Source organism: Desmodus rotundus, chromosome 6, assembly GCF_022682495.2.
Source record: "Desmodus rotundus isolate HL8 chromosome 6, HLdesRot8A.1, whole genome shotgun sequence".
In the NCBI taxonomy this organism is placed as follows: Eukaryota; Metazoa; Chordata; class Mammalia; order Chiroptera; family Phyllostomidae; genus Desmodus; species Desmodus rotundus.
The window spans coordinates 93,531,112-93,554,667 of NC_071392.1; the positions used below are offsets into that span (position 1 = coordinate 93,531,112).

Here is a 23,556-nt window from a genome sequence, read left to right on the forward strand (position 1 = left end):
CCTCCCTCCCCCGGCCCCCGCACCGCGCTCCCCCCGCGGCCGCCGCCGCCTCCGCAGCCAGAGGAGCCTGGGAGGGATGCGCACAGGTGAACCGAACGCGCGCGGCGCCGAGGTCGGCGAGACCGCGGCTGGGAGCACCCCACCCACCCTTGGACACCCCGGCCCGGGCTGCGGGCGTGAGCCGCGGTGCGTGTGAGCCTGATCGTGCCTCCTCGTTAAACAGCAACCTGAAGCCGCCCAGGAAACCCGGTTGGGGCGGGTGGGCGGCCTGCAAAGCCAGAGGGGCTCTGCTGGGGCCACTGAGGGTTGGAGAACTGGATGCGCTGGGGCAGACGGAGCCTGGTGGCAGGTCCCCGGTGGTGGCTGTCTGGCCCCTTTAAAGATCCGGGAGGATTAGTGTAGCTTAGGAGCTCGTTGTTTTCCATCAAACGGAACAGCGCCAGAAATGAAAACCAAAACAGGTCTTTTCTGTTATGGTTTTAACTTCTTATTTCAAAATAATTTCAAACTTACACAAGAGTTAGAATGAGAATAGTTCAAAGAATAGCCCTTTACCTTTATTTAGATTCAGCCCTTAAACTTGACCTCATTGTTGTATCATTCGTGTTCTCTGTGACCACCTTCCCCCCCAGTCTGCCAATCTTACCCCCTGTCCGTTCTGTCTGTCTCTCTGGTGGGAACAGTGTTTGGGGCAAAGACCTGAACGCCGGCCATGCAGCTGGGGACCCGGAAGCTTATTGACTCTGGATTCAATGAGACAAACATTTCTTTTACACACTCTTCCACCCTGGACGAGCCAGCACACTCCCCTGGGCTAGTGTCCACTTGTAAATGTGATAATGAACCCCCACCCGACCCCCACCTCGGAGAGCTTGGCCAGCCGCCTGCCCTAAACATCACACACGGGTGAGCTCTGCCCGCGGATGGGGCCCGATGGGGAGAAGCAAGTGTGGCAGCATACAGGGAACGGGCGTGGGTGCTTGTGGGTGCCCGAAGAACAGAGAAGAGGGAGAGGTCCAGGCTGGCGTGGAAGTGCCCGTGGGGCCCTGGACAGGAGCTCCAAGGACCAAGGACCCTGCCGAGAGCACCGGAGAAATCAGGACACGACCAGTCCCACAGGCCCGAGAACAGAAGGGTGGTCTCGACCTGTCCGAGAGCAAAGCCAGCACCGCACCGAAGCGGCGTTTCACACACGGCAGGTTGGAGGGCACGACCAGAAGTCCCACCGACGCTGCCTCCCGACAGATGCTCATTCTTCCAGGAGTTTCCCCGCCTCGCCTGGAAGGGGGCCCTGCGTCCTCCTGTGTATAGGGTGCTGGTGTGGCCCTGGCCCGGTAAGGTGCTGCGCTGGAGGGCGGGGAGGGGGGCCCTTGGAAGCCTTGGTCTCCGCCGGGGCTCTGGTCACGGGCCCCTCTGGGCCTCCAGCTCCCCACTCCTCTCTGGCTACCTGCCCCTGTGTGTTCCGAGGCGGCCGGGAGGGGGCGCCCGCGCAGCCCACGGTTCCGGGCGTTCCCACACCTGCGCCGAGCTCTGAGTGGAGACACTCGCACCTGACGCTGGACGTGAGCCACCTCCTGGCGCCGTCCCCACAAACTGGAGTGCGGGCGCCTGCGGATCCAGCAAGCAGAAGTCGGGGGGCTCCTGGCTGGAAGACAGCGAGGTGGAGTCGGGAAGAAATGCTGGCACGCGGCCCTTTTCAAAGGTCAGTTTCACCTGCTCTAGACCCTGGAAGGTCCTCCCGGTCCCTCTGCGCCGCCTAGATGGGCCCTGCTGGGGACCACGTCTGCTTGGGCGGAGGGGACGTGGCTGCAACCCACAAGGGCACTTACAACTTGGTTTTTCCTGTAAAGGAACCTGACACCTGCCTGCGTTCTTCTTTGTGTTTTTAAGAAGCTAGATGGCAGCCTGGCCAGGCAGCTCAGTGGGTCAGAGCCTCGTCCCCAAACGCCAAGCTTGCGGTTGGATCCCCAGTCAGCCCGCACGGGGATCAACCAGTGGTGCGGATAAGTGGAACAGCAGATCAGAGCTTCTCTCCCTCTCACCCCTCCTCCCTCTATCTAAAATCTGTAATAAATGAACAAAAGGCTGGATACCACACTTCAACATAAACTTTACTCCCTCCTCCCCATGAGAAGCCTGGGGTATTTGAGTCCTTGGCCCACTCACTGCTATGCCAGGGGACAGGGTTACAGAGAGGGAGGGTGTCAGCAGGTGGTCTGGGGAACACCCTTTGGAGCATGCCCCGCTCCCCGCCTTGGCAGCAAACTTGGGGCAGGCCTTCTGTGTGCTCCCAGTTCCCTCGAGCGCACGGCATCCTCGCCCCGTGGTGCCCCCCACTCTCGTGGGTGTGCCGTGCACAGAGCCCACGACTGGCCACCAGGACCACACGGGTCCCCAGGCTGTGGAGTCCCCAGCACGCGCGTGGTCTGCTGCCCGAGATGGTCCTGCAGGGGAGGCAGCGTGCCAGCGTCGAAAGCGTTCCCAGAGATTTGCTGACGTAGACCGATGGGAAGTGCTGCCCCAGGATGCGGCCTCCTGCTCTGTGCTGGGTGGACACAGACACTGCCTGATCCCCGGCCTCAGCGGTCAGTGATGTCCGTCTGCCCACAGGCTTCCAGCCCCTCCTGACCTCGGCTGACCGCAACCGCCACTGGGCAGAACCCCACATCCCTGTGTGAGGCCTGAACCTGGCCGGGAGCCGTGCACAGCGCTGGGCATGGGGTCTCTGCCACCTTCACCTCTGGGGTCGGGGTGGGGGGGTCAGAAAGCCCCACTTACTGGCACAGGGCACAGGGTGGGGAGCTGCTTTTGTGAGTTCTCACACCTCCCCTCCCCCACACAGCACTGCTGGGGACCTTCAGCTGCAGCCCCATCCACCCCGGGGGTGCCTCTCAGGGTCCCGCCTGTTGGGATCCTCCCCTCTCCAGATGGTCCTCTTGGGAGAAACACTGTCAGGCCGGAGCTGACGGCTGTGTAAGGAGAATAAACCCCACCCTTGGCTTTGCCAAGCTGGGCAGATGCGCTGGGAGCTCAGCTCCTCCCCCCCGGCTGCTTTTCAGGTGGGAGCTGAAGCCTGCCCTGCCTCCCCAGGAGCACACCGGCACCGCTCCCCAAACAGGTCTGGAGGCGCTGCCCTTGGTGTGAGAGAGGAGACCTCAGCACAGTGAGGACCCCCACCCAGGGCCTCCCCGGTGGCTCTGCGCTGACTCCCCCGAGTGGGGCTCTGGGCTGAGGCCGCAGACATTTGGGGTCCCTCTCATTGGAAATCCCCTGTGGGTCAGCTAGCACCGGACTTAGAAATGTGGGCAACTTGACCAGAACCGCGCTGGCCCTTGGGCATAAATGCTGACCTCAGTGGCCCCGTAGCCTTTGATGTTCTGCTTGGTGACTTCACCCTGGCCCAGAAGCTTCAGAACCTGCAGAGACCTGGGCCTCCGGGTCCCTTGGAGGAGGAGGTGGTGGGGAAGACTCCCCGGGAAGCTGTGGCTTTGTACAGAGAGCTTACTTGTCACAGCAGTTACACGCTCACGGTGAAATGGAGTGGAAAGTTAAGTTCCCAGCCCCCACCCACACACACAGTTGCCCCTTACTCCCTCTTTGCATGGTTACACCCAATGAGCCAAGGTTGCTACTAAGTAACGTCTGTGGTTTACTGTCTTCACGTTGTTGCCTGTCCCACAATGTCCCAGGGTTGGAATCCTTCAGCGTGTAGCCTTTTCAGATGGGCTTCTGTCACTTAGTAACATGAAGTCAAGGTTCCTCCCAGTCTTTTCATGGCTTCACAGCTCCTTTCTTTTCAGTGCTGAGTAATATTCTGTTGTCTGGATGGACCACAGTTTATTTATCCATCACCTACTAACGGGCATCCTGGTTGCTTGCAAGTCTTAGCAGGCAGGAATGAAGCTGCTGTAAACTTTTGTGAGCCAAACCGTCTCCCACAGCGGCTGCACTGTGTGGCTTCCCCATCAGCTGTGAGTGGTGTTCCCGCTGCTCCACCTCCTTGCCTGCACTTAGTGTGGTCAGAGCCTGCACTTGGCTACCCTACCCTGTGTGCAGTGGTATCTCGTTGTTTTAATTCGCATTTCCCTGATGACATAGGATGTGGAGCATCTTCTCATGCTTGCTCGCCGTCTGTATTTCTTCTTTGGCACAGTATCTGTTCAGATCCTTGACCAGTTTTTTAAATTTTTATTGTTCATTTTCTGGTTACTGAGTTCCAAGAATTTTTTTTCTGCCCTGGCCAGGTAGCTCAGTGGGTTAGAGCGTCATCCCCAAACGCCAAGGTTGCAGGTTTGATCCCCGGTCAGGGCGTGAACAAGAAGAAAGCAGTGAGTCCATAGATGGGGGGGGGGGGCAGATCTCTCTCTCTCCCCTTCCTCTTTCTCTGTCAAATCAATAAATAAAAAATGAAGGAAAAAATTTTAAAGATCTTGAGTTGTAATCCTTTATCAAATCCTGCAACTATTTTTCTCCCAGTCTGCGGCTTGTCTTCTTGTTTTCTAACAGTGCCTTTCACAGAGCAGACGTTTTTAGTTTTAATGAAGTCCCACTCCCCAGGTGTTTTTTGGATTGTGCTTTTGGTGTTGTTTCTAAAAAGCCGTCACCAAAACACCCAGAACACCTGGATTTTCTAGGGCGTCGTCTTGCAGGAGCTGCCCCGTTCTGCACGCTGCCCTGAGGTCTGTGATCAGCCGGAGTGGCCTGGGGGGACAGGTGGGAGGGCTGTGTCTGGATCCACTTCCCGTCTCCCCGTTTCTCGCCGTTTGCTGAGAAGACCCTCCTTCCTTCACGAGTCACTCTGGCTCCTTTGTCGAACATCAGCCGACTTCATTTGTGGGGGTCCGTTTCTGGGCTCCCTGCTCTGCTCCACGGATTCTGTTCCTCTGTGCTCCCCAGCTGGAAAGTGGGGGCAGGGGACAGGGATTCTGGGGATAAATGTGTCAACTTCAGAATTTTGTTGCAACTGTAACCTGAGCTTGATTTCGGGTTAACCAGTTTTGTACACCGAGTCGCAGAATTCTGACCTGGTCTTTTACCTTCTTCTTCTATTTCCCTGTATTTTTCCTAAGTTTATATACAATTATTTAAAAAAATAAGAGTTATTTCTGACGTTTTTAATGGAATAATGTATACTTACAGAAGCGCACAGTCTGTGGTTTAACTTTTCCCCATAGTTTGTACTTATTTTTAGTTTAACAAATATTTGTACATTTGTTGGTACATCTACCCAGCCAGGTATGAGGAAGGATGGACAGCCAAGGCCTCTCCCTCCCTCCGGGTTCGCAGAACGTCGGGGAGAGACGCACACCCACACACAACACCTTCCATGGAGAGGATGGGCACGTTCACGCCTCATTTTCATGCCGCGATTCTCAGAAGACTCTGGGACATCTCCTGTCCAGCGGACGTGCGCTCTTCAGCATCGTTCTGGAAACGGCAGGGACTGGACGCTGTCCCTGGACGAGGGTCAGAGAAGAGCCCCCAGAGTGTCACAGGCAGAACTCACCTCCCAAATATGTAGTTACTCCATCAGCGACCACTTCTGAGTTTAAAATGCCAGATGGGAAATTTCTGGGAGGTGCCTGGGATAAACCAACACGAACTCTGCAGGGAGGGCGGGCATTTCCAGAATCGCCTGTCTCTCTACCTGTCTCCTCCTCCAGCCCACGGCGGTCCTGCCAGGTGCCAGACGAGGCTCTTGTGTGGGAGAAATACCTGCATCCAGGTGCAACTACATGGTGCTCGTGGCTGTATTTTAAAAATGCCTTTTCCTTCTTTCCTTCTAAAAAAATCGAAGCCTACGTCACACAGAGCCAAGGGCACGACGTTTGAGTGTCCGGCAGACGAGTGTGACGTAGGGGGGCTCCGTGACGCCCTCTGCATCGGTTCCCATCCCACCGCCGGTGGGGCTGTGTCGGGGCGACCAGGAGCGACAATGAGGACAGCGTTAGGACCTTCTCTGAGTGACCGTCCAGTGCAGGGACGGTGGCCAGAGCTGGTGTCTCAAATCTGGATGTTTAATCACATGCCGATCGTCGTACCTGTCCGGTTGCGTGACGTCCCACCTCTCAGCTGAGGTGCCCCGCTGCCTTGTCTCACGGCCCCATTTGCTTCACTTGTAGCGTGTGACCAGTGGCCAGCCTGTCTTCAGAGGACCGCGCAACCTAGAAAACCTCACGCCCCCCGGTCCTTCACCAGGCAGCAAGCCCTTGTTAGCACCCAGCGTGCGCCCAGCACCTGATGGACAGCTGAGAAAAACATCGCGGAGAACCAGAGTGGTGCTTCAGGTGCCCAGGAAGGACAGACGGCCGCGGGAAAAACCACGATGTCAGCAGGGCTTGGTCGTAGTAAACGCAGCTAGGTTGACTGATCTCACGGGAAACACACGCTGAACTTGAACCCAAACGCTAAAGACAGCAGCCCGGGCACGTGGTACCTGCGGGAAACAGAGACCCGCTGATGCACGCTTCTCCTGGCGAATGTTCCTCAGTACAGTCGAGAGCACTTTAGCTGATTGCTTTAAATTGTTTCGTTCCACATCCTGGCTTAATTTTCTTTATGTGGTGTTCTCTCCTTCCAGCTTGTAAATCATGTTTTTGAGCAAGGATTAAAAATAGAACGGGGAGTTAGAAGAGGAAAGTGAAAAGCAAATTGCAGACGGAACGATTAAGTTACCCCGGGCCCTTCTCCCGGCGTGTCCGCAGGAGGCAGATTTTCGGGAAGGTGGTTAATGTGGCCGCCCGGACGGTGCTGTGTGAGTGCGGCAGTGATTGGATGACCCACCTCAGGGTGTCGTTGCGTTTGCGCCGCTCTGACGGTGGAGCACGGTGGCCGGAGCACACACCCGAGTTTCTCCCACTACTTGTCCGGGCCTGTGCGGCATCTCACACACGTTCGTCAGCGTGTAGGAGGCAGCAGAGTGAAGGTGATAAAAATAACGTCTCTACTCAGCAGAGGTACCTTCCCCATAACCCATGTCATCCTTGAACTTAGCCGTGTGGTAAGGTTCACGTTTGCTGGGAGGAAGCCCATCCATCGATTCCCACGGAGTCGTCGATTCCTGGAGCCCAGGACACATCAGGTTCTGAAATGAATCTTACAGCAAATGTCCTAAAACGAAGGTGAATTTGCTGCGGAGCTCTTCCCATGTGTCTGGATAATGAGGTCTGTGTGCCGTACATGATCCCGTCTGCAGCACACGTGTGCCACACGGGGGCTTGTGGACTGAGGACCCGGTGGCAAGCTCTGTGCGCGTCACTCACACCGACGTCCGAGGACTGGGCCCTGCACGGCGCGGTGAGAGGCCTGGGAGCTCCCTACAGCAGCTGAAGGCTGTGCCCTCGGAAACACACACAGAAGACTCTGTGCACTTGTGTGTTTAATTTTTACAGACTGTTGCACAAAGATTTATTTTTATTTTTTTCCTCGTCAGAGGACATGATCATTGATTTTAGAGAGAGGAAAGGGACGGGGAGAGAGAGAGAAACATCGATGGGTTGCTTGGCATACGTGCCCCAATCGGGAATCGAACCCGAAACATTTTGGTTTGCAGGATGATGCTCCAACCAACTGGGCCACACCAGCCAGAGAACAAGATACAGTTTTAAATAGTGATAAAATAGAAATAAGCACTTTAAAAAGTAATTTTACTTCACTTTATAAACAGTGTAAACATACTTAGCTCTCCCACAATAATAACTTTGGTGAAAGCCATGGGACCAAATACATTGTATTATGCTTTTAAAGACTTGCCTCATAATCGATACATCGATTCTTAGGCATGGTTCCACACAGAGTTTATTTCATTGCTTGTGGAAAAACTGTCACAGCCGCTGAGGCAGCTGACAGGCAGATCCAGTGTGAGACATGCATACCTGCTACTTTTATGGAATTAGGAGAAGGTGTATTTCTAGAGCGGTGGGAATTCTGGAATGAGAGAATAAGGAGTTCAGAGGACTCTTTCCCCAGCAAAACAACAATTTCCCTGGTGAAAATGGTAAAGAACAAGCCATTAAAAACCTCTGGAGCCCCAGCTGCTGTGGCTCGGTGGATTGAGTGCTGGCCTACAAACAAAAGGGTCACCGGTTCGATTCCCAGTCAGGGCACCTGTCTGGGTTGTGGGCCAGGTCCCCAATAGGGGGCATGAGAGAGGCAACCACACATTGATGTTTCCCTTCCTCTCTTTCTCCCTCCCTTCCCCTCTCTCTGAAAATAAATAAAATCGTTTTTTAAAAAAACCCTCTGGGCCTTTTTTTCATAAAAGGAAATGGAGAATCATGCATTCAGGGAAATCCACTAAATCTTGGTAAGAACAGTGAGTCTGAGGCATTAAAGCCACGATGGCCCAGTGGTTCCCGGTGGTAGAGGCTCCACCCTGGACACGTGCACCCAGAAGTGTGGGAGCCCCCTCACCCCAGCTCTGCTGTGGCTATGGCTCCTCCCCCTCCTCCCAGCCTGGAGCCCTGTGGTAGGAGGGGAGCAGGCTGACCGAGCTGGGAGGGCACCTCTCCCATCCCTGCACCCACGGGCTGGGCAAGAGCAGGGCACGGTTCTGGGAGGAAAGGCAGGAAGCCCTGTGGAAGAACTCCGCGTTCTCTCTGAGGAGCATGACATCACCTGGAACAGCAGGGGGGAGGACGCCATGCTGAAGGTCGTGAAGGTCATTGTCAAAACCAGTAGTGATCATGGTAGAGAAAATAAGTTGAGGGCTGTTGGCACCATGAGAGAAGCCACGTGGCTGAGCAGCCAGAGTGTAATGGAGAGAAGCAGAGAGAGATGGCCAAGGAGCCTGCTGGGGTCGCGGTCAGCTCTGGGTGTTGGCCAGGCCGTGCACAGGGGCCCGACAGAAATAACCACCATCTCACTGAGGAAACAACGGAATGGAGAGCGATGTGATCCACTGGCTGGGCTGGGACTCCCGGCCTCATCGCCCTGCGTGTTTTCTTCACGACCCAATGAAACGTGCTGAGTGGTGACCTCGCTTGTTCATTCTGTGCTGAAATGTCAGTGCCCCCGGGGACCCGCTGGTCCCTGGCCTGGCTCGAGGCAGGTGGAGGACTGCAGGGTGAGCCTGTCCCCCGCCAGCACGCCACATCTGGCTGTCCCCCACTTCCCGGAGCGAGGGAGGCAAGGCCCAGGCTTGCACGGCGCAGCTGCCTCGCAGACCAGCAATGCACCCGCGGCCGCCATTTCGCACAGCTCATGGGACCCGGTGTGGACGCACAGGGCGAGGGGAAGGAGAAGGCAGCTGTGGGCCGAAGGGTGAGGATGGAAATGGGTCGATGAGTGACTAAGAGATGGCGTTAAGAGCGAAACAAGATTTCCCAACACCGACTTGGAGAAGCATTGGAGGAAAACGGGCGTTCCTCTGTGAAGCTGCTCTGCGTTGTGCTTGATGGCCTGGCCCCCAAGACCTTCTAGAAGCCCCTTCATGGAGACTTAGCCTTCCCTCGAGCCATCGCTGTGCACAGGAAGAGGAGCCATGAGCTCTGCTGAGTGATAACACAGACGATGGGCGTACTTACCGAGCACTGAACTGAGCTGGGTGCTGCAGACGCCTGTTCTGCAGCACCTGTCTCATTAGTAATGACAGGTAGCGTTTCTGGCTCGCCCGACTCCCAAGCTCAAGGTTTTCTCTCTACTTTTGTGCTTCTCAGTGTGTGGGTGGCTGGGAGCAAGGGATGACTCTCAGGGGCTGTGCTCCGGGGCCAGTGCTTCTGCCTGAAAGAGCAAATCTCCCTGAGGATTCGGCAGAAAGGTTTTGAATTTTTGAGGTCTTAAGTTGTGTGAAACAGTACAAGCCAAATCACACACACAAAAAATCTTGCGTTTACATGTTGCTCAATCACATTTTTATCTGGTAAGACTGGCGGAGGTGAAAATTTATGTGCAGCCATTATACAATTGGCTGTTTTCTTCTCGGTCAACTCAGCGGTGCCAGGAATGTGCTCTGGGGCCAGCAGGGTCAGCCCCGGCAACAAACGAGCATAAGCAAAGCCCTTGGCAAGTCCGACCAGAACCAAGCGCCTGTTTTATGGATGCACTGCGTTCATTCTCTTGCAGACAAGTGGGATTTTCTCCTTTTATTAAACGTTGGCTCCTCACTAGGACACAATCTTCCTGCAGACAAGACTTTTGCATGTGATGTTTCATTGTTCTGTCCTCAGCACGTTTCCCAGCATGTAACAGGCGCTTAACAGATACACATTGCACCAGCAGAATAAACTGACATTACTCAAATGTAGCAGCTCTGCTTCCTGCCACAGCTGTGTTCCACCAAACGCTTCGTTTATAAACAATCGATTGTGCCTCTTCGAGTTTCTCTTTGCCAGGAGTTTCCCAGTAATAAGAGACTAAAAATATTGGGGATGGGGGGAACTGTGCTGCGATTCTCTGTTTACCTTTCCTAGTTGCACTTTTAACCTGACAAAATAGATCAGTGTTTGAAGGCAGGAAGTTTGAATGTGAACTTGAAGTTGATAAAAGCACACAGTGTAACGAGAGGCATCCAGAAGACCCCAGCAGCCCAGGGAGTGAAGATACAAGTTGACGTCATCCCTGCAACGTTGCACAGCGGACGGGACGGCCCGCGACGGCCCGGCGACAGCTCGTGCCCACGGTAAGGAGCAGCAGCAGTCAATCTAAGACTCGTGGGACACCAACCCAGGAGGACGTAGAAATTATTAGTTTTGAAACATGAGCTGTTCAGCCGGGTGCCAAGACCATTCAGCAGGGAAGGACATTGTTTTCAACAAATGGGGTTGGGAAGACTCGATCTCCACGTGCAGAAAACGGAAGTTGGATCGCTTCCTGACACATGTAAAAAATTAACTCAGACAGTAAGATACACAGAGGGTGTGTTACGGAACCGTACACCTGAAACCGTCATAACTTCATTAACCGATGCCACCCCAACAAATTCAACAGAAAATAAAAGTAAGCGAGTAATGGAATAGAACTCACACTCAAGAAAATGCTTGGGATGGCACATCAGGCCCCAAAAAATGACCTCAGAATGGACCGTAAGAGCTAAGATGACAGACAGAAGTCTTAGAAAACACAGGGGGACAGATTCGTGACAGTGAACTTGAAAACGATTTCTTGGACACCAAAGACACAGGTAACTAAAGAAAAAAAAATGGGACCTCATCACAATTTAAAACTTTCATACATGAAAGAACACGACCAACAGAATGGGCAAAAGTATTTGCAATTTGTTTTTGTAAAAAGGGATTGATATTCGGAATATATATAAGAATTCTTATAACTCAACAACAAAAACACACACAACCGATTAAAAAGTAGGCAGAAAATTGGAATAAAAACATGTCCAAAGAAGATAAACAAACGGCCAATATGCATGAAGGGACGCTCGTCACCAGCCTGTAAGGAAACGCAGACGAAAACCGCAGGGCGATGCCGCCCCCTGGCATCGGAGGGACATGTCTTCATGTTTCCCGCCAGAGGACAACAGATGTCAGGAACAGCACCTGCAAGTGTTGGCAGGAGGCAGAGAAACTCAAACTCTGGTGCGTCCGGCGGGGGAGCGAAGCAGTGGTGCTGCCACGGGAAACAGCACGTCCGTTCCCCAGGAAAGTAGCCGCAGAATCGCCTCAGGGTCCTGCGATGGCGCCTCGGCGGCACCGCGGGGCCGGTTGCGTAAAGAAGGGAAAGTGCGGACTTGAACTGGCGCTTGTTCACAGCAGCCGGGAGGTGGAAGCAGCTCACAAGTTTGTCGGATGATGGACGGGGAAGCCGCACGTGGGACAGACACACACATGCTTTCGAGAGGAAGCACATTCTGACACGTGGCCGACCCTGCAGCCGTGATGCGAAGTGGACAAGCCGGTCACGGGAGAGCAGTCACTGCGGGATCCGCGTGTGTAAGGTTCCGAGGGCCGTCAGACACCCGGAGCAGGAGTCAGCTGCTCACAAAGGCGCTTGTTTCTTAGCGGTGCCTGCAGACGGAGGGACGTGTTTTCACGGCAAGAGCTGGCCGTGAGGGGAGCTCCAGCCGGACGGGAGGGTCACAGCCAGGCCGTGTTGGCTTAGAACAGACGGGAGTCCCAGGGAGGGTCCAGAATTAGACCCACATATGAGGTCAATTTGTTTTCAAGAAAGTCCCAAGGAAATTGAGCAGGTGAAGGCAGTCTTCTCGGGAAACAGCGCTGGAATAACCTGCCACCCGACCCCGCTCCACAGCCGCCTGCTGAGCTGCCGTGGTCTCTCCGGAGCCACAGGCATCCTCTGCATTCGGCAGCCGGCCAGGCTCCCCCTGCACGCCGTACCACCTCCCCAGCCTGGCCCAGCCCGGCGGTGTTTGGCGTGGGGCACGGTTTTCTTTCTTCTGTCTGCTGGCTCTGACCGGCAGGTTCCCCCGGCTGCTGAAGACAACATCCCTCATTCCTGTCGAACTCTAAGTTTTCAACTGCCTTCCAGTGTTCTTTTCAAGTCTAATTTACCTGGAAGAACCTGTTAAGTTGTCCCGTGCCACCTCGCACTCTCCAACAGAAGACGGTACTAAGAGCCAAATTCGAGGGTGGGTGGACTGTTCTGGAAAGAAGGTGAGACCCCCTGAAACTGTGAGAGCCGGTCCACTTCCCGAGCCAGAGGCTGCTGCCCCTGGCCTTGGAGAACCTGACAAACCTGAGGCCTTCCTTACTTGACTCCAAGCTGAGCCGACTGTTCGCTGCAAGTTTGCTTGGACCTCACCTGGTGAGGGCAGCCTTGGCCCCCGTCCTGCCCCGACCCCGACGCAATCAAAGCGGATCTCTGCCTTTGACCTGGGCCTCTGGCCACCTCTCTTCTGTCCCCATCACTCGCTGATAGCACCCCCCTGGGACCAACAACGGCTGGTCCCGTCTTGGCAGGAGCGTCTGACCCTGGTTTCCTCACTTCAAACTCGGCTGCAGTTCGTGAGTTTACAAGACAACCAGGCTCTAAGCATCTGCCGATCCTGGCGCGGTGGGTCGGGCAGCCCAAGCGCCGTCCTGTACACCCAAAGGTTCCGGGTTCGAGCCCCAGTTGGGGCGCATGCACGTGTCAACCAATCGATGTTTCTCTCTCTCTCAAATCGATAAACATATTCTCAGGTGAGTATTTTTAAAAAATTTGTGCGAGACCCTTCTCCAGCTGGGGCAGGAACTGTCTGAAGAGAGCAGCCGGGTGGCCTTTGTCCGTGTGAGCTGAACGGACGTCAGGGTGTCCGCCTGGGAGCTCTGCCTGGTGCTCAGACGTCATCGGTGCCCCGCCCACGTAGGGACAAGTCCATCTCTGTGTGTGCTTGTGAGAGCACGTCGGCAGCCCAGTCACCGGCAGTTGGAAGTGGTTTAGGATTTTACACCCTAAGTGTTTAGGGTCACAGGGTACAGAATCGTGGTTTGTGACCGAGCACATTAGGGACCTTTGGTGAGAACCTTTGGGAGACGCAGAAGCTCCCAGAGAGGGAGCGCCAGGCTCTTTGCTCTGGGCCCTCAGGCTCCCTCTCCACTTCCTATGGGGGGTCCGGCAGGAGGAGCAGATCCAGGACTAGAGGGCAAGTCCGGGGCTTTGGGGGCCAGTGGCTAACACAGTCACAATCACAGGATCCCCAGTCCCTTGTCCCCTCCCGCCGTGCTCACCCCCTCCCACACACGGCCTTGTGAGTGGAACACAGAGGGCACCAGGGCCACCGTCTCCATCCGGCCAATGGTGTCACTGGGAGGCCGCTGTGGCTCGTGGTAGCTGCCCCCCCCCCCCAGGAGGGCACTCCAGGAGGGAGACCTCCCGCGAAGGCCATCCCAGGCCCCAATGTGCAGCCTGAGATGTGGAAGTGACAGGCGTCCCCTGAGAACCGGGGCTCAGCCCCTTTCTGGGGGAAGCGGCTGCTGGTCCTGGGGGTGGCCCTGTGTTTGGGGACTGAGCTGGAGGTGGCGGCAGGACATTTTGATGACCACCCAGGGATGTCTGATGGGCTCCTTGGACAAGGTCCCTGGGGCTCAGGGGCTTGGCCTGACCGCGTGGCCCCTCGGGCCCCACACCAGCCTCGGAATGTAGCCCCCAAATGTGGCTTGTTTGACCAATCAAAATGTTTCCAAAATGTGTCTGTATGTTCCAAAAATAGATGATCTCAGACAAAACAGCAAATGAAGAAACCGCTGGATGTCACTTGGACGTCACTCACTCCTGGAATTTCTATGGGAGGCAGGCAAGGCGAGGAGGGGCTTTATTTCCCAGGAGTTTGCGCCCAATTCGGGGTCAGCCATCTGTGTTTCAGAGGGGGAGCGGGGTGGACGGGAGCCCCTGAACTTGCCCGCCTCCCTCGGGCCGTGAGGTCTATGGCTCCTTGTTCACATTCCCGGCCCCTCAAACTCTGCCCACGTGTGGGTCCATTAATCAGAGGATGACTAGCCAGCCCCATGGCTGCCGCACCGGAGTGAGCATTAGGAATGTGTGCGAGACCTTTCTGTGTTTTCGTTTGGAGGAGCAAGTGCCGGGAGGAGGGAAGGCCAGGGACCCCACGCAACTTTGTGAGGTTTCGAGAAGAGCTGAGCACCTCTCGCTCAGCAGCCGAATTCAGCGGCCGTTTCTCAGGCTGCGTGCGACAGGGGATGCTTCACAGATTATAATCGAATTTGGAAAGATGCTAATTTTAGAGAAATAAATCTGCTCCTTCAGAAACTTGAGCTCTGGCTGTGGAGGCTGCCTTGACCCCGTCTCTGTTTAGCTCAGGCCCTAGGACTTCTGGCTCCGGCACTTTCGTGAGGAGACATGGGTGCTGGGGGCACATCTGTGCTCAGTCCCAATGGGATGTCCTGTGGCAGGGACAGCCGCCTTGTGTTAGGACAAAGCACCGTATTTGGGGGCCGGGGCCTGGCGATTAGGTGTCACTCAACAGGAGGGCAGTGGCAACAGCGTCTTTACGAAGTTCCACAGATGTTGGCAATTGGCCACACAGGTCCCCCGGCCTCTGCCTTCATGTGACAGGGTGGCCTTTGGCAAGGTCGTGCCCCTGGGCAAGGGCCTGGTTCTCCTCAGAACCACCGCGGCCCTGACAGAGACCTGGGCACAGCTGTGGCTGGTGGTTTTTCTCCACTTTTTATTTCTGCAAGTAGTGACGAATCATTTATGCCTCCTTACATTTCTGCAAGCTTTATGTTTTGTGAAACATGCCATTGATGTTCCACATTAATGTTCCTGTAAGTAGTAAACTGGCCGTGTTCTTTAAATGCTTCTGCTCGGTGAAGACCGCGTCCTCCCGCTGCCCTGGGCTCGCCACCGCTGGGATGGGGGGACGGGACTCTCTGGGGCTCGGGGCTCCCTGCCCTGCGTCCTGGCCTCCGGTCGCCTGTGGATCACACCTGGTGTTTATGCTGTTTGATTCCACCAAGGACTTTATGCTGATCTGTTTAAGATGTGTTACAACCGACCGTGAGCAGCGACAGGCCCTTCGCGCGGCTAAAAGCTGGTGGACCAGACGAGGGCCTCGGGTTTCTGATGTCAGACTTTGGGTCCTCGCGTCAGACGGCTCACGGCGTGTGACAGGCGCTATCAGCAGCCACTCCCTGTGTCGAGAGAATCCACTTCGCGTTCTGCGGTGGCGGTGGCTGCATGGATCCACATGCGTGATAGAACGGTGTGGAGTTCCGCACGCGTGTTGTGCCGTATGGGACTCGGTTTTTCTGGTTTCGATATTTACTGCAACGCACAGCGCCTCTCTTTGCTCTTGCAACTTGGGGTGAATATGTAGTTATTTCAACACTTTAAAAAATCAGTAAGTCAGAAAATTTTAGGAAGAAGAAATAGGAAACAATTCTTTAAAAATCCCTTGCCATTCTGCAACCCCTGACATCTTTGAAAATCCCACTCATGGTTTTTTCTTTCTTTATTTTTACTGTTGACAATATTGCAAATGTCTGCCTCCCACCCGTGTCCTCAGTTTTACTGAAATTTATGAAATCCGAAAGCATTTCCATTCGCAGGAAACCATCAGTTACTCACTGTTTTTTTTTTCAAGATGGTCAACTTATTTAAAAATAATTGCAGATACATGTATCTGCCTTCTATCTGATTTAAATTCAATTAGCTTGTTCAAGATTTGGCTGCTCTTTCTTCCCAAGAAAATGGTCAACTTTGAACTCGCCTTAAAGTAGACGAACAGACCTTAAGTGGCCTCGGAGCATTTTGTTCAACAAATTCCAGGAATCGAGGCCTTCCTGCTGCCAGACAGGGATAAATTGGAAGCTGCACATAATCCTATAATTCCGTCAGCTTCTCGGGGAATAGAAATGGAAAACTTTCAGCAGCCAACCCAAAGACTCCGAGAGGCTGGCTGCTGGACCCACGTCCTTGGCCGTTTGTTCCTGCCACCGGAGAGAACAGCTGGCTGCACAAGGGAGGTTCCCACACAGGACTTCAGCCAGCTGCGCCCGTGAACTTGAGACAAGACCCCGTTTTCCCAAGAGATTCAGCGTCTACCTTGTCGCGTGTTTGCTGCATCACACTCCTGACCACACCGCAGGACATCCAGGCCTTGCACACTCACGGGTTATCTGGGTGGCAGATTTGGGGGAACCTAGAGTGGGGGGCTTGGTATACGCTCCACACTTACTGATTTGTGGGAAAAAGAAGAAGCAAAGCCAGCTAATGTTCACAACAGGGAAGAACCTTGGAAAAGCCTTCTCAATGGCCAGTCTACAAATGTCTTCACTGTTGTTTTCACTTTGATCAGAAGAATTAGCACCTAGATGTTAGCTGAGCCTCACTTCTGTATAAAAACCAGATTTAGGAAGTTCAAATTATATTTTAATTTGCCAAAGACAGAATTTTAGTTAGGCAGATGATTGGGTTTGGCAATAAAAATGTAACGACAACAATGATTAATTTTTGCCCTGACCGGTGTGTCTCCGTGGGCTGGGTGTCATCCCACTCAGCGTGAGTGGCCAGTTTGGTTCCCGGTCAGGGCCCAGGCCTGGGTCGCGGTTTCCATCTCTGGTTGGGGTGTGCGTGGGAGGCGAGCAGTCAATGTTTCTCTCCCTCTCTCTGTCCCTCCCGCCCCCTCTGTCTAAAACTTTAAAAAATGATAGATTGTCTAGCTTTCGCTTCCCGCTATAGACGTCAATCTCCGATGCAGGCTGCAGCCGACAAACAACCCGGGGAGAGCATCCCCGCAGAGCCATGAACCTGAAACCGGGCTATTTCTCCTGTGGCCTCAGCTCCAGGTTTACCTCCCAGCACCGTCAGCCGGCATGGCGTCCTCTCTGTGGGCTTGAAGTTTCTGTTCAGAGACACCAAACGAAGCTCCGACCGAAGCTGGGGAGGTGGCAGCTGCCCTGGTGGCTCCTGACTGGGCCAGTGGAAGAGCCCCCTCAGCCTCAGCGGACCCCCAGGCAGCCTGCAGTGAGCGGGAACCCGGTGGCAACTCCAGAGCACCATCCCCCAGGAGCTGCGGGAGGTCTTGGCCTTCTGAAATGTCAGGTTTCTTTCTGCTCGGCGTGGACGGAAGTCCAGGGGCCCTGGCATCTCTGGTCTCCAAGTGTCCACGCCTGGTGACCTTACCCCTGAAAATAGTTCTAGGCCTCGCGGTGGCTGCAGAACACTTTTCCAAGCAAATCAACTTGAACTTCACTGACCACATTGAACTTACTACTCCCTCTCCATGGGTTGCAGGTTAGGACGTGGGTCCTCGTGGAATATCTGTGCTCCATCTTTCCAGCCGCCCCAGTCCTGGAGGCCGTAAATCACGTCGGCGCCACAGGGCTGGCGACAGGAATGGCGTAGACTTGGATGACGGCTGGTCCGCGGCTAGCGCGTGGTCCACGGCATGCGCTTTGTCTTCACGAATATAAATCTTCATGACCAGCATGTTTTTGTAACTTCTACTTAAAAAAAAAAAATTAATGGCAAAAACAAAAGTGAATTGAAATGTTCCATAGTTCAGTTCAAATTGCCCTTCTTCCGAACCTGCGAGGGCCTGCCAGGCAGAACCTTTCTCTCGTCACCCGGGTGGCCTCCCAACACGTTCTGGGCATCGCCTCCACCTCCTCCTCCCGGTCCTGATGCCGCGCCCCCCTTTCCCAGCTGCCCTTCTCGCCAGCCCATGCGGGCGTCAGAACAGGGAAGCCCAGGGCACAGGGTGCGGCCCAGTCACCACCAAGGCAACGGCAGCACCCAGGGGCGACCTGCTGCCTCTTCGTGAGGCTGAGGGGCACCAGGTCCGCACGACAGCGGTTCAGGCATGGGCAGACTCACTTCCCCAGAGTGGAGAGAACACCGGGCACTAACATTTCCGCTCCCCCATCATTGGTCTACAAACGGTGAAAACGGCTGGATTCCTGGCCCCACACCAGTCATCCAAGCAGAATGACCATGGGAACTCTTAACCTCACACACATCTGTGCCGCAGGACTCCCGAGCCAGTGGGTCCCGGCCGCAGCCCGAGAGCCCGTGTTTCGCAGACCTCCCTGGGCGGTGCTGGGTGTGCATACACAGACCCACTCCTGAGTCCTGGTCATTCTGTGGTTGGGTGGGTCATTAGTCCCTCGAGTGCACGATGTGGAAATTTGAAGAGAGAGAAGTCTAGGGTGCCGGGATTCGCTGACAGACCTGTGACGTGCTCATTTACGTAAGACTCCCTTTCGAGAAACTGCGACTTTGTAACAGGAGACAGTATCCTACCCCACACTGCCAACCCCACAGCTGCCGCTGCAGAGGCGTGTCCAGCAAGAATGGAACTGTTCTTCCCCCCATTCCTGTTTACTCAACTCGATAACTCCCTGTTCAACATGGCCCGTCTGTGGGAGCTGCATCCGACGTCAGACACTGAGCTGCTGCCACAAGGGATCACAGGGCGAGTAAGACGCTTCCTCCTCCTGAAGGCAGAGGGAGGGGACCGATGTCCTAGGAGAGGCACAGCCTGGAGGTTTGCAGAGAAGGAAGCAATGTCTCCTTTCCAAGTGGGTCCTGCAAGGCCTTTTGGTGCTGTCTGTTCATTTCTGCACCTGTGCCCCAGCTCCACAGCCACAGGTGAGAAGGAAGGAAGCAGCATTGTGGAAAGAAGGACAGGGGAGAAGGCAAGACGGCGAGGGAGTCTCGGGGTCCCAAGATCACTGGGACGCCGAGCCGGAGCCAGTGAAGCTGGAGCAGAGAGAGGAGGTTGCAACGTTCTGGAGAGAAGAATGAACAAACCCTCTTCCTGTGGGTACGTGAGCCCTGGTCTCCACAGTGTTGTGGGTGCAGAGGACGGTCCATCATCTGTGAGCTACACTTGATGGGTATCGTCCAGCCATGGCTGCAGACACCCATGGGCTGTGCCTGAGGGGCAGGACCTCCCCGTCGCTGGGGAACCCCAGGCATGACTGAGTGCAGGAGCCCCGGGTTAGCCAGAAGCCCAGCTTTGGGAGGCAGGGACAGACCCCGTGACAACACAGGTCAGCTGTGCACATTGAGGACACTCCCTGACACTTACTAGGACTCAGCAGGTTCCACTTCCCCGTGGCCCGGCATTGGGTCTGGCTCCTCCAACACTGAGGTCCCCGTGGCCCGGCCTCTCCTCAGCGCCCCCAACGGCAAAATGACCCCGCGCAGAGATAGGCAACCCTGGGGCCACTGGTCTGTCCAGAGCTCTGGACTGGGCGAAAGGAAGGTCCCAGGGTCTTTCCCCACCCCCCACCCCACATGCGTCCTCTCCTGCAGAGACTTGCGGCTGGAGCAGGTCAGCCCAGACTTGGTGCTGGCCGTGTACAGGCCTTCTTTTTCGAAACACCCAGGTCCACCTGGGGAGCCTGAAGGCCCCAGACCTGTTTCGGTTAGTCACTTGGCCGCTGGCCACACAGGCGTGGGTGCAGAGCAGGGGTGGCCGGCTGTCCCTGGGCACCAGTTCCCTGGAGCAGCCGAGTCACCGATGCCCCCACACGCCCACGGCACCCCGGCTTCCTTCGTCACCCCATCCCATCCAGCCACCTGCAAGCTGTTCCCACTCTTCCTGAATCATCAGTTTTCTTAGGAAAAATCATCAGGCTGGTAAGAAGGGGGGACGAGAAGAAAACAGCATGAAAGTAAAGACAAGCCAAAAGGAGGTGAAAACAGGGCCCCTCAGGCATAATGGGATTAGGTCTCATTCCTTCTTCGTGTTTTCCTGGCCTTCCTGTTGTAAATACTGTCACCGTCCACAAAGAGCAGTTGTGAAAATTTTCCCACAGTGCTGCGGCTTCCTGCTGGAAATGATGTGAGGGTCACCTTCTCGGGCAGGCAGGAGACAGAGGCAACCACACCAACCCTTCGGCTGTCTCCCTCTTAGAAATAGATGCCGAGAAAGATTCTGAACGCCTCTTCTCAGGAACATAAGAAACGTTGGGATCATTTTGTGATCATTCAAATGCAATCTGCCACGCACCAGAGCTCGTGGAATTTGCTGCTTGTTTTGCTATTGTAACCAGAACAAAAGCGTTCTGTTCTCCGGGCTCAGCGCGGCTGGGCATAAGGGGTATGAGCATCAGTGCGAACACTGACTTCACTTGATTCAGAGACAGACTTCCACATGTGCAAGTGGACTAAATAAAAAATGAGATTGGCCTCTTCCTGGAAAAAAGATGAAAGTACTCTAGCCCTGGTTGGTGTGGCTCAGAGGACTGAGCACGGGCCGGCAAAAGGTCGCTGGTTCGATTCCCAGTCAGGGCACATGCCTGGGTTGCAGGCCAGGTCCCCAGTACGGGGTGGGAGACAGGCAACCACACATTGATGATTCCCTCCCTTTCTTTCTCCCTCCCTTCCCCTCTCTAAAAGTAATTAAAATCTTTTTAAAAATTTTCAAAAAAAAAGGAAAAAAATAACCAGGTATATACTTTCAATTCCGACTGGCACTAATTAATCAGACTATGTATATTGTTATTTTGTCTGTGGTTTCAAGTAAATATGATTTTAGCAACAGTTATAAGAGCCACTTATTGAGCATTTTTACTGTGCTTTACCTAAATTTAAAATACTTTGTCCTAATTACACGTTGGATGAAGTAGCCGAGGCTGAGAGAGCCGAGCAACTCGCCCAGGACTGCGCGGTGGTGATGATGTTGAGGTTTGAACCCGGGTCTCCGACTCTGAAGAACCACAGAGCTAAATGTGACGGTACATCAAACTGATCGTTTCAGTTCAAGTTTATAGAAATAGTGCTATTTACACATACTCTGGTTCTAAGTTAGGTCTGAATTGTCTAGAGTTTTGTGTAAATGGGATCATACAGTGTGTGCTCTCTGGTGGCTTATTTTTGGTCAGAAAACTACTTTTGAGATTTGTGCATGTCCTTGCATCGGCTGTGTGACCACAGACAGCCCGTAAGCCGGGACAAATGGAACCAGGGAACGCAGTAGACTGTTCACGGCAAAGCAGGTTGCAGCCGTCTAGTAAACTGCAAAACCCTCTCCTCCCTACACCAAGGACACTGAGGAGCAAACGCTTCGCACTTCTCCTCCCCAGGCAGAGGGTGAGTAGCTTCAACCACGCTGCTCGGGGAGGCAGAGGATGGAAACCCACTCAGCGCCCGCCCACAGACAGAGGACCGGTCCCTGTGACGTCCTGCGGATAACGCATTCTTCCCCGAAGCTGATGGGCGTCCAGCCCTGGACGCACCACACACGGTGAAATGAGCACCGCCTGAGGAGGACGCAGGCCCTGCCGCTGTGGTCGGTGCTGAAGGGACAGCTGGACCTGCACTGCAGGGGGACACTTAAAATTCCTCTTCCGGAAGAGGACAGTGACCCCCAGCACAGGGCAAGAGTGTTTCCTTTCCTTTATTCATGTGATTGCAAAGCTATGGACCCCTAGCTGCCAGGCTGAGTTGGAATATGGTCCTTCCCACATGGAAGAGAACAAGGGTTGAACGCGAGGCACAGTTATTTCTGATAAGGAGTAAAGGCGTGTAGAAATGTGGACGTTTTTGACCTGGGGGAAAGGCAACCTCACTGCTGGGTGCGGTTGTTCTTTGCTTGCTTGGTGCCTTTGCTTGTTTTCAGATCTGATGGGGACATGCTTTGGGCTTTGCTGTTTTGGGCACATTGGGAACCCCCGTCTCTGCGGTTTGGCCATTGGGCCCTAGGAGAGGTCATCTGTGAGGCTGGTCGGAGAGAATGCCTTTGCCACCTGGGACCCGGGAAGGGTCGTTAGGTGTCGGTGGAAGAGAGCGTCTCTCTGCCATGAGACCGGGTGGTGAGAGGTCAGGTCTCTGGAGGGAGGAGACCAGTGGTAGGTGAGAGAGGGCCTCTCCCAGTGCAGCTTTGGGCCATGAGAGACCTAGGAGAGGTTGCCCGTGTGCCAGGTTCCAGTAGGAAAGCCTGGTTCAATCCCACCTCTTCTTCTGGAACTCCGTCTTCTCCTTGAACTTCGCTTTACTACGGTTTCAGAAGGAATCTGAGGTTTCCCAGAAAGAGTTAAAACTTCACATCAAGTGGGACACCGGCCGGGCACGTGACATCAGTGCCGTGAACGCCGTAAGTGCCCGGGGAAGGGAGGACAGCGCCGGTCGCTGGGAGGTTGCTGCTGCAGGCCTGGCCGAGAAAGTGTGGTGTAGATGGGAAATTGGGTGTCGCAATTGTTAAGACAGATCTTTTCCAAGTTTCTTGAAAGTTCAGGAATGAGAATTCTGAGGGAGTAATTCTGCTCTGTAGCTTTGAGCCAATTAAATGACAACAGAGGAGAGTAGGCATCAAAATATGTTATAAAGGTTTCTCATGCAAAGGTTATGAGCACGTACGTTCCACGCCACCCCCACCCCACCCCCCGCCCAGGTGCTCCGGCTCTCCCTCTACTTTCTGCCCGGGCATCCAGCAGCTCCACCGGCACCCGTGGCATCGGCCAAGACAGAGAAGCTTCGGAACCGCTCTGCGCGTGTGAAGACCGTGCCTCTTCCCGTCGACAAATTCAGTGATGAAGACAGAGTGCCGATAGGCATTCAGGATAAAAACTGAAGGCGAAAAGACACAGTCAGCGCTGCTTACGGAGCACAAGAGCATTAATGTGTTTTGAAACGGGACCAGACAAAGTGGGTAAAATTGATATCTCCTTGAATCAAAAAACATTTTTAAGACTTAAAAGCATGGAGCTTAGCTTGGTCTTTGAAATGTTTATCTAAATAAAAATAGTGATAATGCAGTGGAAGTTCTTGAGTTCACATGAATCATCTTTCTTTGTCACTATGGTGTTGAGCCGGGACCGGCTTAAACCCGTTTCCAAGAGCCGGAATTCTCGCTGTTTACCTCAACTTGTGTTTACTTAGTTATGCTCTTTCTCCTTTGTAGTTTGAAGTGAAGCTATTGGAAATGTTAGAAGTAATGTCACTTTTAAAAATGGTTCTTTTCTTTGGCTATGAAAATGGAAAATTTGGGGAAATAAGGAACTCTCCAGCCCGGGCTAATGACGGGAGCACAGCCTTCCTTGCAGAACCATTTGTTAGGGCCGAGCAGAGGCTTGGAAAGAAATCGTGGACTCCTCGGCCCAGAGGTCTGATTTCTAGGCATATATCCTAAGGAAACAATTGAGGAGATTTAGTTTAAGTAAAAATACTACACACCCACAAGATGGATTGTAGGAG

At 54.2% G+C, this 23,556-nt stretch overlaps 1 long non-coding RNA gene across 2 annotated transcripts; it reads left to right on the plus strand.

Moving 5' to 3' along the window:
• Positions 1 to 49: 49 nt before the first annotated feature.
• LOC123480177 (uncharacterized) lies at positions 50 to 8,180 on the plus strand. 2 transcript variants are annotated; one of them, XR_011651355.1, is made up of 3 exons: positions 50 to 186; positions 684 to 1,702; positions 5,232 to 8,180. It is a non-coding gene; the product is annotated as an uncharacterized lncRNA (long non-coding RNA). The 2 variants fall into 2 exon arrangements; XR_011651354.1 differs by lacking the exon at positions 5,232 to 8,180 and adding an exon at positions 1,851 to 2,246.
• Positions 8,181 to 23,556: the final 15,376 nt, after the last annotated feature.